This window comes from Sphaeramia orbicularis, chromosome 13, assembly GCF_902148855.1.
Source record: "Sphaeramia orbicularis chromosome 13, fSphaOr1.1, whole genome shotgun sequence".
Classification (NCBI taxonomy): domain Eukaryota; kingdom Metazoa; phylum Chordata; class Actinopteri; order Kurtiformes; family Apogonidae; genus Sphaeramia; species Sphaeramia orbicularis.
In genome coordinates, this window is record NC_043969.1 from 26,017,711 (window position 1) to 26,037,047 (window position 19,337).

General features: G+C 36.5%; 1 protein-coding gene across 1 annotated transcript in view; it reads right to left on the minus strand.

Moving 5' to 3' along the window:
• The window catches only part of grik4 (glutamate receptor, ionotropic, kainate 4), a 475,408-nt gene that overhangs the window by 338,586 nt on the left and 117,485 nt on the right, over positions 1–19,337 (minus strand). The window contains exon 2 of the mRNA XM_030152304.1: positions 744–946. The gene's annotated coding sequence lies outside the window, so the exon portion shown is untranslated. The remainder of the gene's footprint in view (positions 1–743; positions 947–19,337) is intronic.

Below are 19,337 nucleotides of genomic sequence, written 5' to 3' on the forward strand. Positions count from 1 at the left end.
AAATTAAATTATGATAATGTTAACATCTACAAAAATCTGAATCACATGAACAACCGGAAACATCTTAAAAAAACAAGTCCAATTTTAACAATACTATGCCTCAGTTTATCAGTTTATCATTTACACATGTGCATTACAACTTACATTACAATTACAAATGCACAAAACATTTAATAACAGGCAGAATACTGGTTAAATTGCATTTACTTATCTTAAGACATTTCAGGTTTTTCACATTTTTTGCAAAATAATAGTTTTTAATATAAACATTTTCATGTAATTTTACTTTTTTTTTTTTTACACTAAAACAAAGATAAAATTGATTCATTATTTATAGTTTTAATATGATAGTAATTTACTGGTTCTGACCCACTTGACATCTAATTGGTCTGTATGTGGAATCTGAATTAAAATGATTTTGACATCCTCGATTGTTAATATCTTCAGTGTAATTTTTGTATTTCACAAATTCATCCCACAGGCCAGATTGGATCCTTTGGAGGGCCAGATTTGGCCCCCGGGCCGCATGTTTGACACCTGTGCTGTATACACACTGAGTAAAAAGCAAGGTTTATTGATAATCTAACTGTGAGACCATAGCATTTACACAGACAGCAAAAACCCCTGATCCTGAACTCATTGTCATTCATTTCCTCTCTCCTTTCCTCCCTTCTTCTCTCTCACCATGCCTTCATTGAACAGGGCAGGTGAGTGGCGGCTGATTACCAAACATCTTCTCCTACCTTTGATCTCCTGAGGTGTGGGGCTCTAATCCATCTTGCAGCGCAGGAGGCTGTCTGATGTGGGTAGTTGTGGTAGCCACTTAGCTTCTCCTCATCTCACATACACACAGATATCTGCACCCACAGTTTCACACAAGTGTATTAGCGCGCACACACACACACACACAGCTGGACTTCACACGCTGGCCGTCTGCTTGTGGACACTGTGAGAGAACAAGAGTGAGATAGAACAAGCCTTAAAACACAGAAGATAATGAATGTGAATTTTATGAGGCATAGATAAAGACATATTATATAGGAAGGCAATCAATTTTGTACAGGATTTTGCAATCCTCAGACATTTCATTGTTGAGGGTTCCTTAAGGGATTGTTTAAGAGTTCAAAAGATATATAGAGGTGTCAGGAAATCCCTCCCACTCCAGCCCCGTTTTTCCCTGGTGTCCTGTTTTCCCTTTCTCTCTAGTACTATCTCACTGCTTCGTTTCACGCTGTCTCTTTAGTAGTTTTCCACGTTCCCAGCCACGGTCCCACATCTTCAGCCCCACCACTCCCACTCCCCACATATTCACCTGTTTCCATTCAGTAATAAGAACATATACAGTGCTCACCGTCTGATACATGCTGATACCACTGACTAACCTCATGTACTCCACCTATCCCCTTTCAAGATGTTGTTGCCTGGTTTTATCGATTTCTCATGTCTTGTGTCATTGGTTTCTAACTTCATCGCCTGCTTTGTCTTTTCCCTTAGCATTGATTTCCTGCAGAATCTCCAGATCTGCCCTCCTAAGTCTGTCCTCTTTTGACCCGATTCCTGCCTGTCTCTGGATGGTTCGCCTGTTCGTCTTCCAGGCTCAGAGTTCATCTCCAACCCAGACCTTTAGGTTCATCTGTGCATCCTGCATTCTAATCATTTTTCTTAACACTGACAGTTATAATTTGTCCTGATAACTATGCATTTCTTCTAAAGCAGGGGTGTCAGTCATTTCTTCCTGTGGCCACATTCAGCCAAATTGGATCTCAGTTGGCCCAGACCAGTAAAGTACTAGCGTCATAACCTATAATTACTTGTTCTCTTTGTTTTAGTGCAATAAAAACATTAAATTATGAAAATATTTATATTTACAAACTATCCTTTCACAAAAAAACATGAATATCCTGTAAAAACAGTATTAACGATATTATGCCTCAACTTATCATTTGTGCAAGGGCATTAGACACAATGTTACACAAACATTTGGTAACAGGTATAATATTGCTAAAAATTTGGAGTTTGTTTATGTTAACCCCCCATCCCCGTTTGATTTATCAACACATATAAAAATCTGTTGTCTGTTTTTTCTGTTGTTTGTCTAGGTCTGTTAACAAGTGTGTTGTATTGTCGTGTATTGTTTTTTACGTTGTAACTTGGTTGTTTTTCATTTGTCAAATGTCACTTGTTTGCAAATTTTTAAAAAAGTTAGAAAATTGGAATTTGGAAATAAAATAAGAACAATATCTCATTTGTCCGGGTCATTGTTCTTCTTGGTAGTTCTTTGACATTCACCTGGACTAGTTTTGCTTCAAAAGAGCAAAACTAGTCCAGTTGAAGCTAGAAAAATGGAGTTGTCACTATTTATAGGTTATTATGTTATTTTACTTTAGATCATATTGATCTGAATGTAGAACCTGAACTAAAATGAGTTTGACCTTCTTGATTGTTACCCCTATAAAGCCTGAAACATTAAATCATCAACAGAAAATTCCAGTTCTTTGAAACTGGAGCCTTTATTGGTCCTTCTGAACAACTCCAATTTTTTTTTTTTTTTTCAAATAACAATTTCCATGTATGAGCTTTGTATCATATTTGATACACTGGGTCTCAGTGCTCAAATATTATTATTTTGGAACAAAGAAAAACATAATATAACACAAACATGTCTAACAAATTGGCAATTCCTTTTCAAAACTGGCAAAGTTGTTCCACCTTCCTCACTAATGACAATCTTGTAGTGGCACTGGAAAGGCCTCTGGTGAACAAATTCCTCCCCCCTGGTGGATTATCCATGTATTGAATGTATTGTATATGAACTGCATACACCAGGTTTTTCAAGAAAAAAAATTCACACTGATTATGTCAAGGGCTTCAAAACTCATGTATCAAATATGATACGTTGAGCGTTATAGGGTTAATATCTTCAGTGTAATTTTTGCACTTCGCAAATTCATCCTATGGACCTGATTGGACCTTTTGGCGGGCCGGTTTTGGCCCCCAGGCCGCATGTTTGAGACCCCTGTTCTAAAGCATCACAGACACAGTAGGTCTTCCATTAAACCTGATTTCCGTTCAGCTTCTGCAGTTCTATTACTATTGCTGAGGACAGCCATTTATCCAACATACAGTACAGTACAATTGGAATCTGCACTGTAACTGTAGTTTCAAAGTTCACAGTCCTGTTTTGCTGATCGCCTTGTTTTACTGTTTGTCCCTTACTCAGCCAGATACCCTTCCTCTTCATAAAGCACATTCAACATTTTTCATGGTATCACTGCACATACTTTGAACAGCTTCTGAAAACTCATCAGCATTCCAAATAAGGCCTCGCACACAATATTGCAAGACAATTTCCACAGTAAATGAGAAAGTAAATGTCACTTACAAGATGAGCATTAATCTCATGTCATTGCATTTTAATGGCACCCTTGCTCAGAGGAGAATTAAACTTCTCACTAGAGATCAACCTAATCACTTAGCACCAAGGTGAAATCCTGCGTCGTTCCAACAGTTCAACTATCAGCTACATGTGTACTGTATATTTGCTTACACACACATAAAAAAACGTCATTTTTCTGCTTTTTACACAGTCATCAATGACCTAAATCTCCTCATCTGAATCACCAACCCTTCCTGTTCAGGCTATCGAACTATGAGGTTTGTGAACTACCATTTTTCTCCAGTATATGATGATTTTCTTAGGTATGGAACATTTTAATATATTCAACTAACCTTTCTGTAAAAGAATCAAAGAAAAAACAGAAAGATTGTGAGGGGGAAATGGAGAAAAACCACATAAAAATCAAGAGAGGTGAAATCTGCAGTAGACTTAAGTATTATTGGGATGTAAATTCATGTGTGACAGCTGTTTCATAAATGAATCACAGTGGGTTAAACATGTACTGAGTAGGTGTACCATATGGTGTGAATAGATTATATGATTAAAGAGTATAATGCATAGAGCACATAACATTTCAGATGCTATTAACTTTTAATTGGGATTAATTTTCTTATATACAGAAGCATATTTGTGCCATTATAAGAGAAAGATCACACATGAATGAAAAATAATTGATAATCCTTTGACAAAGCACAAATTGGATGATCTATGGATTTGTCACTATTCTAAGCCACATCACATTCTTTTCTATTGTTAATAAACATATTCTGTCCTTCCTTATTTGTATATCTGACCGTTCTGTCTTCGTTGACTGATTCCCCTGTCAACAGACTGATCAATAGTTGTACTTTGTGATTTAACAGGAATATAGAGAAACTTCTTGTACTGATAACCAACTCTGTCCTGAAAGTCCTCTGATGGCTCAAGTACTTTCATATAGATTAATCAATGTTTGTGTTCAAAGCCCTGTTTTATTCCGCCGAGAAAACCACTTGCCTGTAATTACTTGCAATAAGTTTTAAAGAACGTATGCATCTAGCTTGTGACAATTTACAGTAGGCAGAGAATAAAAGGTTAGATCAAATGAATATTTGAAGCTCTTGAAGGGGATGTGGGATAAATAATAATGGGGAAACTTCTGAAGTGCTGACATATGTAAAGTTTCAGCAGAAAGAATATTGTTGCTGAATGTTCCCTCAGCCCCCCCCCCCCCCCCCACTACCTCCCTCTGCTCCTTCTTCCTCCTTCCTCCTCTCTCTTTTCATTATTTTCCTTGCCTTAAAGCTTCAGGCATCTGTACACAAGCCAAAGGTACAGATTCTATTTCCTGTCAAACACTGCCCAAAGGACTAAAATCCCTATTGTACTGCCTGCCCTAACCATTAAAAAAGCATTGTAACTTTTACATCTTTAGAGCAGTGACATTGCATGGCACGCCTGAAGTACAGCCTTAACCCTTTATATGAAATGTGCCATTGCTATTAAATGTCATCATGCTGAGCTATTTCACATCGTATAGACTCAGAGTGGGGTTTAAATATGTAGCAAAGCATTATGTAAAGCATGCTCATACTGTTTGAAAGAAAGGATTATTATTTACTTCTAAGGGGCAATCAATTCTCTTAAGAAAGCTGATGTAATGGCTGTAACTGTGTTAAAGAAACCCTATGTGCCAAGTTTTATACAGTGACACCATGACATGTGCTTGACATTTGTACGGTAAGCCACATAAGCAAATGACTTGGTGGAAGAATATCTGCTACTCTTATGCATGTGATGTAGCAAAAGAAACATTCTAAGTGGCTCCAAGGCACATTTCAAAATGTACACAACCACTGCAGTGTAAACGCACCATTGTGAAAAGCCCTTATAAAATTGTTTTCATGTATTTTGGACCATCTGTACTTACCCCTGGGCTTCAATTTTCTGCAAAATTACATTCTCAACAGAAACTGGGTTTGCAGTAATTGTAAAAAAAAAACTAATGTGTAGACAAAGCTCTATGGTCCAGTAATCTTCATGGTTTATGGAACCTCCTGAACTACTGGACACAATAATACACATAATAATTATGAGAAATAAGTTTTCCTAAAAAAAAAACAAAAAAAACCTATGGACCAACTTTTAAGTATCTGGTATGAAGTAAGTGTTCTTTTTGCATCATGTCTCACACAGCCAGACATATCTACACATTTACAAGCATTTTTTGAGAAGTGTAGTACCCTCAATCATTGCAGAATACATGTAAAAGTTATCTTTGTTGTTTGGCTACTTCTTTAAACAAATCACTCCTGGCAGTGGTGTTGAGCACAGAATGCTGTAACAATACTTTGGCAAAATAATGTCAAGATAGAGGTTACTTTAGAGGAAATGATTACATCCGTACACATGCTAAGTGCTCCTGCTAATGCAGTGTTTTTCAACCTTGGGGTCGGGACCCCACGTGGGGTCACTTGAAATTCAAATGGGGTCACCGGAAATTTCTAGTAATTGATAAAAATAAAAGCTCACTAATAAAAAATACATGGTGAGTTGAGAGAAACTATCACAATCCATAAAAGACATGACAAACTGTGAAGCTGAAACTGAAGCACTGTGGTACTGTTTATCTTTCAAATGTTCATTGTGTCCGATTTCAGATGCTGCAGCTCTTTCATAATTCATAGTTTGAGTCATTGTTTGTTCAGTATTAATTGTCAGCCTTGTAAATCCAAGCTGGACTGACTGTACATATCCTGACCAAGGAAAATAAAATTCTCACTTTGTGCAGTAATCTACACCTGGCTTTTCTGCCTCCGTCCATAATAATATACATTAAATAGCCTAAATGTCATCTAAAATTAATGTTTATTTGCAACACAGTGTAGCAAACTATTACATGATCAAAAACAAATTAATTTTAGCAAAAATAAAAAAAAGGTTTCAGTTTTGAATGTCAGGGTCACCAGAAATTTGTGATGTTAAAATGGGGTCACGAGCCAAAAACAATTGGGAACTCCTGTGCTTATGGCTAATGCTACATGCTATGTGGGGTTATGAAGTGCTAATGCTACTGGGTAAAGCTAATGCTACAAACTCTGTGGGATTAGGATGGGCTAAATGCTAATGCTACATACTGTATGGGATTAGGTAGTGTTAAATGCCAATGCTAAAGCTAATGCTAAGTGTAACCCTAACCCTTACAGGAATAACAAAATGAGTTAACCTTAATGTTGACTTCAAAATTCAGCTGTAGTAACTTTTTAAAATAGTAAATAGTATTTTTTTATTGCCATGGCTTGTTTCATGTTTTTACTCCTTTATTCGTCATGTTCCATCTGTATTTATGTGCCTCATTACCATTGTTTCCCTCATTGTGTTTTCTGAGGGTTTAAATACATAAATGATGGTGATGTCTTTGTCAAAACTTGCTATTTTCAGTTTGCAGCTGCAGTTCAGAGTTTGTTGGTCTTTTCTGTACCAAGAGGGATTTTGAATATAGTCACATATAGATAGTAGAAGGAAAATGAAAATCCTACCACTGTGTGATGGAAATATTCATCCTCGTTCAAACAAACAATATTCACCCAGCTATAAATATAACCTGAATTTATTTAGATGTACAAGAGCAATTGATAAAAAAATATATAACAGTAACTCTTTATTGTATAGCTTGCAATGTACAGTATCCATATTCCTGAGTTATGGTACATTTATTTTCTACTTTCACTGTGTTGGTACTTACAGTCGCGGAAAAAATTATTAGACCACCAATTGTTTTCCACAGTTTCTTATTCATTTTAATGCTGGTACTACTAAAGGTGTATTTGTTTGGACAAATATAATGATAACAACAAAAATAGCTCATAAGAGTTTAATTTCAGAGCTGATATCTATCCATTTTCCATGTTTTCTTGATAATAACCAAAATCATTCAGTTCTTACATCAATACCTATGGCATTGTACTGCCAAAAACAGTGCTTTTAGGCATTCCATGTTTTATTTTCTGTCAGTTTTAGTCACATGATACACACAGGAGTTAGTACTTGATTGCAGAACTGTTGTTTTTGATGACTTTTGATAGTCTAATAAATTTTTTCTGCAACTGTATATTTACCAAGAGCAACTGACAAAAAATATAACACTAACTCAATGTACAGTATCCATATTCCTGAATTATGGTGCATTTATTTTCCACTCTCATTGTGCTAGTGCTTACATGTCGGTACTAGAGAATGAGATGATGGTATCAACTTGGGATCTTGCAAAAAACTGTTGATATTATAACTGCTGGGTGCCTATCTTATAAATATACTGTATATATGACCTAATGAATGAGAATGTGGTAATTTCACATCATATCGAAGAGAGAATTTACACTGAAACTATATTTTATAAATTTGATGATTATAGGAAATGAATACAGTGCATGAAAATTTATACTTCCTGGGGAAAAAACAACATAGAGAGAATGTTATAAATGTTTTATTTTACTTTAATATAGTGGGTACCTATTTTATTATTACAGGATGAGGTATGACATGAATCTGAAACTTTCCCAGAGAAACTTGGAGACAGCAGTTACTGTTTTTAATCTACCAGTACCTACCTGTTAGTACGCTGTATGACTATGACTGATCTGAGGTGATTTTCCAGTAATACTTCACCTCGTTGTTAAAATATGGAGAAAGTGAGAGGAAGAAGAAGAGGAAGTGGAAGTATGTCCAGTGATGAAATTATTTTTGATTTGAATCCTAACAGAGTGCAGGACCTGTACATTTTCCACCTCAACTCTAAAAATTCCTTATAATTCCATTTTTCATTCACCTTTACAGTGTAATTTTACTGCAATGTAAGTTTGTTTGTTTTTTTTCTTAATTCTCTTTTTATTGGTATTTTCATGGTTCACATATTTATTCATACATATATTATTCTCATCCATTCATCTGAAAATTACAATTTAATCTCACATCGATACTTCCGTAACTTCACTAACAATACAAATAAGGATGATTGGTCCTCTCTCTGCAATATCAAAGATGTAATTTTTACAATACAAAATTAAGAACTAAACTACCTAGAACAGGAATGCTGGGATGCACATTTGTGATAATACAAAATAAATAAAATAGTTTATATTAACATACTTCTTTTGGCCTCTCTTTCACTACTTTTTGGCTGGATTGATTTGGGGCTTTTCTGAGACAATTATAGCTATATTTTGGAAGTCCACCATTAGTTTTGGGTGAATTTTGGCTCCCTTTTGGTTTGATTTTGGCTTGCCTGATAAGGGTCATTTAAGGCCCATACATCCACCTAGAACCTTGCCAAAATGGCCAGTTTTGGGCCAGATTTAAGCTATAATAATTTTGCTGTCTCGGTTCATGCTTTAAACAGACCTCAGATATGATCACGTCCTTATGAGAACTTCAAAAAATGGAGAGACTAGTGGTGCTTTAGATTATAGTCTTCATAGCCTGTATGGTAGGTCAATATAATAAGGAGGGATCTTCTGCCATCTTAGATTACAGCCTGTGTGCCCTTTAAGTACAAGGTAAGTAAATGTATTAAGAGGATAACTATAACTACTTATACTGTGCATTTAAGTACTCTTTAAGTGCAGAGAACCATATGACAACAGTTTTGATTACTTGCCTCAAATGTGACACAATAAACTAAATGATCTATGAAATTTGCTGTCAGAGGAGTTTATTAATCATATATGTCTGTTGTGAATCATACTACATGCATTATCTTGCTATATTTTTATTCATTTGATGGAAGGAGTTTGTCTGCTGAGCTGAAAACAAGGTATGTTTGCTGTTTGAGGATCTGAAATGCAGGGAATGTCATTGCCGAGAGAAGATTTTGACGACTTTGAAACAGACGCAAAGAAACAAAAAGGGAGTGACATCAAGAGTGGGTGATTTCACTCATTGATCGCAGAGGGAGAAACAAGGTCATAAATAAATGAGCGTTTGTTGCTTCGAGGGGGACGACAGCTAAGATGGTCATCAGCTTTCCAATGTAACAGCAAAAATGTCACAGTATTAAGAAAGAGGTACATGTTGAAGTATTTTGCCTGGTTGTTGCTAATACTGCTAGGTAAAATCACATCAGTTTCAGAGTCAAACAATATGATAACAGGTACCTAGTATGAATGAATGAATGAATGAATGAATGGTTTATTTTTAGCTTGCACAGTAATCACCACACACAGTACAACAACCACAACAATAAACACAAACACCAAAAAAGGAACAGGCTAAAAGCAAAAGCTTATTTTTTGCCCATCCTTTTCATCTGACACACCGCTTACATTAAATTAAATGTGTACATCATCAAGGATTCACATTGTAACAAAATAATCAATAGCAACAAAAACACATCTACCATTTCCACTTAGTATTCCTGAATAGAGGGAATGCACATATGTCATTTCCCCCGTGGGCCACGCCCCTCTAAGTCAGACTGAGTGGCAAAAACAAACCGGCTTAACATGGCGGAGCATAGCAGTAGCTACAGCGAGACCTGGAAAAATGTGGAATATAACATGAAATTAAAACAATTGGACTTGACATGGATCCACACAAGCTACCAAACAACAAGTGGTCTACGAACATTGATATGTGGACAGAAATCACGTATCCTGACATTTATATGAACCTGATTTCAACGCCGGGAAAATACCCAAAGCAAAACCTGAAAGCATACAAGAGCCAAAGAGTTGTTGACATCCTCGTCATCGTTAATTAGAGGATTACAGCTGGTGAGAGCTTTCAATTCAACATACTATTGTTTTGGAGGTTTTCTGTCAGTGAAGATGTATTTTCTTGGTGGTGATTGCCAAGGTAAAGGCCCAGCAGTAGTGCTGACAGTTCACTACTGATTTACTGGAGGTGAACCCTTAGTACTGACCCAAGTGAGTGGATGATCTACTGGTACTGTGGAGATTTAAGTAGAGTTAACATCAAATACATGATACAACACAGCTACAACAGCTTTGTGCTAGAGTACCCCCTTATTTGGAAAACTACGTTAGCCTCAGTTTAAGCTAGTTTACAAATCATGTAGAGCACAAGGTTCAGAATCACACAACTGAAGACAAAAACGTTTCAGTTATGAAATATATCCAGTCCCTCCTAAATGACAGATGCTAACATTAAGAGCTTTACTAAGAAGTAACGTTAGCCAAAACGATATGTAATTTAAGGTATGATTTTATGCAAGAATACAGCATAAATTAACGTTACCTGACACAAATCCAGGTTTCGTTGCCTGGATTCCAGTTATTTCTACGAATTGCAGCGATCCATCTGCTTCTTCTGTCTTTGGCTTTAGGTAGCCACTAAAACGATAGCTCCGAGTGCTTTTTAAACCTATTTGTGCAGTCAATGGCACAACAGCTCTTCCCCATTTTTTAGACTGTTCTAAAGTTTTTGCAGTATTCAAGCCAAAGCCACTACTCATCTCCCTCTTTCTGCCACTCAGTGGGCATGACCGCGGTGACTTCTGCTAGCGGTGATGTCACGTGCATACCCTCTATAATCTTACACTTAAGAGATTTTTAAAATTGTTTTCATCTGTTAAGTGTTTAACTGTGGTAGCAGGTTTGAAATAAACATGTGAATGAATAACCTTTGTCAGAGAAGTGAACAACTTCAATTCATCATCAAGTCCATTCCATAATTTCACACCCACAACCCAAATACATTTGGACTTCACATTTGCCCTCACTTTCATACATTCAAAAATATGAAGACCTCTTAAATTATAATTACTCTCTCTTAATTTAAAGAAATCTTGAATGGTATTTGGAACAATATTATTTTTTAATTTACAAATCATCTATAATATTTTAATATATACAATATCGGGAAATTTTAAGGTATTAAGTTGAATAAATGAATTATTGGTTGCTTCAAAATATACTACTTTATTAATTATTCTAATAGATCTTTTTTTTGGTAATTTTACTAATGTATTTATACTAGTTTTTCATAGTTTTTCCTGCATTTCCCCATATTTCTGCACAATATGTTAAGTAGGGCATAACCAAAGAACAGAACTAGTACAGAACTAGTAGTTAAAAGAATAATTATAACAGCAAGTCTCTAAGATTATTGTTCAGCTTTATGATCATACTTTACCCTTAAATATCAAAAATACCCAGTAAAACAGTCGCAATATAAATTCTGTCTTAGTTCTGCCATGAAATGACCAGTCTGAAATAACCTGTATTTTAAAAAAAAATAGTCACCCACTACAGGGTTTCTGCAGGTATCAGCAAATCTAATTTAATGCTTTTTAATGCCCTTTTTAATGCCACTTGAAACAAATTTAATTCCCATGTCCAACCGCAGATACAATTTTAGTTTTATATATAATTTTAGGTCGGTTTACTGTCGACAGGCTTTAACTAGGTTCTGAATAGTCCCTCCTCCAATCACTTCTGCTGAAACTTGCATTTTCCCATTTTTCAGACATTTGCTAATATTTCCTCCGCTCTTTTGCCACAGCATGAGCACACTCACAGCATGTTGCATTCTTAGCATCCGCTGTTGTGACTTCGTGCATCGTCCATAAACAATAGCCAATTAAAGGGTTCCGCCAGTCAATCATCACACTATACATCCAATCACAATTATTAAATGTTTATATAATCAGAATAAATTGTGAATAACAATGCTTTTTTCCATCAAGTGTATTTAATTTTTTAATGCCTCTGAACATCGAATTTAATTCTTTTTAATCCCATTTAAGGCCTTAATTTTCACAAAATCTATTTAATGACTTTTAATGACCCGCAGTAACCCTGTACTACTTAGATCATACACTGTTCCCCATAGAGTTGGAATAAAATATTTTACTTGTATCGAAATGGTTGTGACAATGTGATTTATTCTTGACAGATAAAGTGTAACTGGGACTCAGTATGTAATCATTGTACCTGGTCAAAGGTGATTACTGATGTGTACAAATAAGAATAAAATGAGAAATGTGTCTGAAAACAAAATGATTCCAACTTTATAAGCAACAGTGCATAACAGAAAAAGTTCATGAATTTTCATATAATGTCAAATCAACATTTAAGGAGTTGTTTTTCACTTCACGCCGAGCATTTATTTATTATAAAATGATTAAAATGTGTATAAGGAAGGCTTTTTTTTTTTATTATAATACTTGTTTTGCTGTTTTTAGTTGCGATCAGATATTATTTTCTTGTATTACTCAAAAGTTTATAGATTTAATTAAAAGCCTGGATGTGAAACATTCTAGACCTGGAGGCATATATAGCACTGGATCTTACAATTTTACATAATCTCATGGAAGTTTTCTATTATTCCACATGTAAAGGGCAGAAAGTGGTGTGAAACATAAATGATGAAACTAATCTGACAGTGTCCTCTAAGGCACTGATACCACCTCAGGCTGCAAACCATCTGGATGCATTTAATAAGAAAACATGGCTATAGGGCATCCTGTAGAGCACATTAGTGTCTTGCATGTACTGATGATTAAATACATATATCAGTATACGTTAAAACCACTATTTTTTTTCTGTTTTTCTCGCTGTCAACACCTCAGTGTCTGGCTCCAGGAAATTAATGAATATCTGCATCTATAGTGTATGTTGTGTGTGTATTTGTACATGAATATTGGAGTGTACTCATACATTTAGCTTTTACTTCATGAATACTCGGATTGGATGGATTTTTCATTTGACTCTCTACCTTAATTGGCTCTACAGAGACGAGCATGACGAAAGAAAAAGTTCCTTTAATAAAAAGCTGTCGTAATCCAGCTTTATGTTGATTTATGTCTAAACACGTGTTGTACTATTGTGAGCATAGTCACAGTACATGACATATGCAGATTGATATTTCACCATGAGATCAATGTAATATGGAAAGGGCAGGAGAGCAGTATGGATTTTTCTGTTTTTGCCTTGGCATGGCCATCAATCCCTATAGGTAATCTGGGAAAAGGGACAAACGGGGGAACAAGCACGACAGCTACAAAGAGCTGCAGCAGCTGAGGTGATGGGTTAGGAAGGTTTTGATTTATTTGCCCTTTATAAAGCAGTATAGCAACCCTACAGTCCAACACATCTTCTCATATTTCCCCATCAGTGCATCTTTGAGAAAAAAGTCAAGCAGAAAGGTTTTAGGGATCATTCAGCTCCAAAAAGCTTCAAAAGTCCTCCATAGGGATCTAAATACTTTCCATTTGGCAGCGCACAATAAAAAGAGATTATAAAATTAGAGCTATGGTGTTCACAGTTTGAGCCTCGGAGCTACAGATCATCATCGCCATCAAACTGCCGTGTCAGCCGCAGACCTCCGCTGCAATGTCTAATGTTAAATTAACAGTATGGATCATTTTATCATCATTTATTATGTCCAAGTCTTTGCCACAATTAGCATGTATTCCTTCATGTTTGATAAGCTGCTAAAGGAACCCATTTTCCTAATTAGCTCTTCTGTAGAGTCCACTGTCTGATGTTTACTACAGCGTGATTTAATATTTTTGTTTCAAGGCCGATCCGACAGTTAATGCAGACAAATTAAAGAAGCCGTCATCGTGCTCAGCTGTTTGATCCAATGCATATGAATGCCAACACTTTATACAGAAAGAAAAGAGAAAATGGTCTGTTTATGTAGATATTTGCTGTTTGTGTTGCTTTCACTTGATGCAGACAAATTAAACAAGCCATCAGTACAGGAAACAGTTTAAAGTATTTGAGCAGAAACATTTTAGAGGAAAATACAGAGAATTTTTTTTACATTTGCTTTTTAGTTTGGCTAGATGCTTTACTCCCAGAACATTTGAAGGACACATTATTCCAAATATCATTGTTTATTATTAATGCTAGAAATGTACAGCTGTTGTTGGAATTAGTGACTTCATAATGTTATTTTATTATATTTAACCCTCAAAGACCTAAACAGCCAGCTACACATAAGGGTGTTTTCTCACTGGGTATACACTGCAAAAATCTAAATCTTACTAAGTGCATTTTTCTCATTTCTCGTCAGAATATCACTAATCCTACAAATCACTCATCCTAAAGAGTAACTTGTAAGTGAGATATAAGACCTTATTTTTAGACAATAGATCTTGAAAATCTTATTTCAAGAAATCTTACCAAGATCATTTTCGTGTGTTCCATTGGCAGATTGTTTTGCTTGAATAAAGCAAAAAAAAATTGAATTAAGCAAAAAAAGAATCACCCCTAACCCAGTGTGAAAATGACCTTAAAATATCTAACCTACAATGTTTAGTAACTCCTGAACCACTAACTGTTTAAATATACTTAAATAATTCAGGTTCAGCTGCATCATTGTGTTATTTAGATGTTGAAAGACTGTAGTGATCATTGAAACACTGTCAGTTTCTGCAACATTGATTCAGCAGTAAAACCCATGTTGTTCGACAAATGACAGTGGTTGTAGGCACTTGTTTTTATGTTCAGTTAATGATATATTTTGGTGAAAAACTCACATTTTCTTCAACATTCTGGGTTTTGATATAAACTGATTTATACTGAGATTTTACAAATACCTACATGACTAGTAAATGAAATGATTTAACTGTAAAATGCAAAATGCAGGGGATGACATACTAGTAAATGAAGATAAATCACTCAGGAAATATTAATACCCACAAAAAAAAGTCACCAAAAAATAGTTCTAAGTCTTTTAAAGAAAAATATCAAGGAATAGGTCCAGAAAAAGAAAAGCATTGAGTTTACATTCAGTTAAAAATAAAAATATAACCCTATTTGGGTACTTTGTCCACAAGAGGGCAATGCTTTGTAACTGAGACGCCGTATATCAAATTTCCACACAAATTCCACATTTCATTAAAGTCTTGCACCCTAATGTTTATATTGGAGGGAGTCATTGTCCGTCAGTCAGCTTGTCTTCACACCAGACATTTCTCTGCACCTGTTCTTAATGCTGAACTCTGTTGCTCTGCTTGCAGTTATGAAGGAATATAGCTTCCTATCAATCTATGCCGTGACCCCAATTGGAGAGCCATATTCAATGCAACACACAGGAGAGATGAGAGGCAGCAGTGAGCGGCCCAGGCAGGCTGCAGGGGACCGATAAAGCCTTTAGAATTCACGAGCTGTCACCATACTGTCCCTGATACTAACCCACCCCAGTCCTCCTCCGTCAACCCGCAGGTGGCAAAGGCACATGAGATGTAAAGTTGTACCTGGTGACACCGCACATATGCAACAAATCCGCACCATTTCCTCATTTTCATCAATCCGTGGAGACGTTAGTGGCCATTAAACATTACATTCAGACAAACAGATGCAAACAGATTTAATCAAAACAAAGCACTAATCCCTCTTTTGTTTATTAATCTTGCTGCAAAACCATTTTTGTTAACATTTCACTGATAAACTGGAATATTTTTGCTGAAACCCAATGCAGGAAATTAAAGAATCTCTAAATTAAAACCTGTCACAAACACATTTGAGAACGAAATGTGTGGAGTGTGAAACAAAAGGAGCTCAGGTAGGGAAAGGAGAAAAAAAAAAACTACAATACGGCTGACAGCAACAGAAAAGAAAAGGAAAGTAGGTAACACAGAGGGACTAAAAATGGAAGCATCTGGAGATCTTTGGGAAATTGGGTTAGTCTAGAAATGAGTCTGTGAGGTTTTCCTGATGAGCAACGCCACCGTGCACCCTGTGAGAAAAACATTTTCATTCTGGCTTGACATGCATGAACTGAGTCATTTTATGAGTTATGTATTTCAGCAACTTGACCCGTCAGTGGCAGATATTATGACTGACGTTTATGACCTTATTTCTGAGCCAAGTCACCGACGAAGGATGGTGTAGATTATAAAGCTGAAGGCAAATAGGAGTAGCTACAGTTTTTTTAATGACACTCTAAGACCATTGCAGGAATTGTGGGTAATTTCTAAGAAAACCTTGCATGTGGATTGGCCCAGATGCTTTTGAGACTTTGAAAAGATGAAGGAACCCAAAAGCTTTTCTTGCTAGATAGTTAGAATTTGCAATCAAAGAACATTACGTGTGAGTGCAAGGGAGAGAAAAATGAGTATACAATAAGAATGAGGATGGATTTTAAAAAAAAAAAAAAATACTGACAGCCTTCAAGAGACAGACACACAAAAAAATGAACTGGAAGAGAGAATAGAGAATTAGGCTCAAGAGGGGGAGGGCATATTAGGAGCTGGAGAGGTTGAGTAAGTGGCGGACTGCCACGTTGGGCATTGCAGGACAGAACAGACTCATTTAGGCGTCTGCAGTCGACGCTGCTGAATGGCAATAGTGCTTCCTCTGCTGCTGGTTTCAGGGACGTGCCTGGAGTGTAGAGTAGCCTTCTTCCTGTGGCCTGGGGCCTTAAATCAGTTCTGCACTAGACACACCAACGAGCAGCTGTACACACACACTCTCTCCCTGTGTTTCTGCCTCTCAGTGTCTTTCCCATAGCCAGCAGAGATGCCCCATTTGCTCAGTGTGACCCCAGGGTGAAACTTAAGAAGACCATACTGACCTTGAACTTGACAACATTTAAAAGAATACGGGAAAAAACCGCACTAAAACAGATTTGGTAATAGCAAAGCTCAAACAGGCAGCAGCCAATGGGGAGCCTTAAAAAGACATCCAGATATTGTATGACAGTGCTGAAGATGAGTTTGGAGGTCTCATACAAAGCTCCAACTGATGCAATTCTATGGACATTCAAGAAACTGATGAGCTAGGCCTGAGGTGTACTGTCCAGCCAGAAGGGAAGGATTTCACTGAGACTTATTAGATCCAGGCAGCCTGTGAGCGATATTGAGCAATAGCAAAGGCGGACACCCACAGTGTTGGTGTGTCCTTGCCCGTATCCCCTGGGTGGGCCGAATTACGAAAGCAACATGACTTTGAATCCTGTTGGGTTTTAACCTTACCTGAGGACGCCAGGTGTTCGTATATCCTACAGTTGTTCATATTCATTTATAATGCATGACCCGGAGTACAATATTCTTCCCCGAGGGTAAACACGAATATGCATAATTTAGCGCAAATTCTGTGAAAGCAGACGGCTCCTAAAGAATGTGTTTCGTCAGTAGGAAATCCTGCCGACGACAACGCTGCTGGCAACAAGCATTTTAGTGAAGCGTAATGGGAGGCTGTAAGCTTTACAGTTTCAATCAGATTCAAAGTTTTACCTCCACTGTCCATCACTGAAACATCAAAGTTACAACCGTCTCATAAAAACAGTCTATTCTTCACGGACCAGAAAAAGACTCATATTCTGCTCAGGCACATAAAGGTCGTCCTCTCAGAAATAGAATAGCAATCTTTCTTCTATATGTCATGTCAGCATAAGATATAACTTGACAGAGTTTTATCTTCCTTATTTCAACCAAGATCTACCTATTTTATTAAACCCAACCCCTGACAACAAATCTACTCAATATAACACAAGATTTTTTTTTTTTTTTTTGCCAGTATAAGAAATAATTTTATCTGAATAAAGCCTTCTAAATTAAACACTTACCTCAGACTATTATGACACAACAAACGCAGTGGCAAATCTAAGTAATTAATCAAATCATAATAAAAAAAAATCAGCGAAGGTAATTGAAAAGTTGATGGTTTAATTAAATAAATGTGCATGTGTGATCTTGATAACCTATTCTTTTGTGAGCAATCTGCTTATTATTGACATCTGCTATAAATAAATAACGTGGATGGATGGATGGATGGATGGATGGATGGATGGATAGATGGATAGATAGATAGATAGATAGATAGATAGATAGATAGATAGATAGATAGATAGATAGATAGATAGATAGATAGATAGATAGATAGATAGATGGACGGACGGACGGACGGACGGACGGACGGACGGACGGACGGACAGTTTTTAATTTGCAAATATAGCTGTCACCTTCATCTCCAAAAATATCTATTATCCATGGAATCTCCAATAAAATACAGCAGAAAATCACACATTAGTAGTCTGTGTTATAGAGAGAGAGAGAGTTGCCAGAGAAGTTAAAGATGCAAAATACATGAAAGGTGGTGTATGGCTGTGAAGAGCTCTGTGTGTGCATATTTCGGCTCATTGAAGACACAATTGAAGGGTTTTTGGTGTTTGCGACGCTCATTATGGATCAACCTGTGAGCTGAAATGTGGAGAAAAGCCCAAAATACTAGAAAAAACTCTACTTATCAGGTGCCAAACAAGGAAGAATTGCACTCAAATACAAACTCCATGAGTGTTTAGCACTAACATATAATTAGCGTCAAACATTTTGTGGATAGTTTGTTGACACAAAGCAGACAGTGGGAGTAAATGTGACCTAATTAGATAACTCAATCCATTTCTTTGTGGATTTTATTTTACTTCTCCCCATTGTTCATCATGTTTAATTTGACATTTTGTTCCCAGGTATTTGCAAAACACTAAAAAATCATTTCACATGGGTTTCCTGCTCCTTTCCTCCCAACATGTCTCTTCTCATAACAGTTATTCATTAGTTTACCTGTAGGTAATTTACACATCCTTTTAATGTTACAAGCTGTGTGTATCCACTTTGTTCACAGTATCCATCCCTGCATTCATCCAGTCTCTGTATGTCATATTTAATCTCCAGGTGGTTCTAGTTTTATTTTTGCAGTCTATTTCCTCCTCTACCTGTTGGGCTATTACAACCTGACAAATAACACAGACAACACACTCTAATGGCTGTTTGATGAGATGCTTGACCATGAAGACACGCTGGCATTGAAGAAGAGCCTTGACAGACCCACACCGGCAGCTGTACCGAACTCAGCATTTAATTTATGAATGCATGTAAAATGTTAATATGCAAGGGATCCGATTGTAAATCAAGTCAACACACCCGTGAACAAACACATATGGAGAGTCAAGGGCGAAAGCTGCAGCAGAAATAGCGGTAAACAGCTGTAAT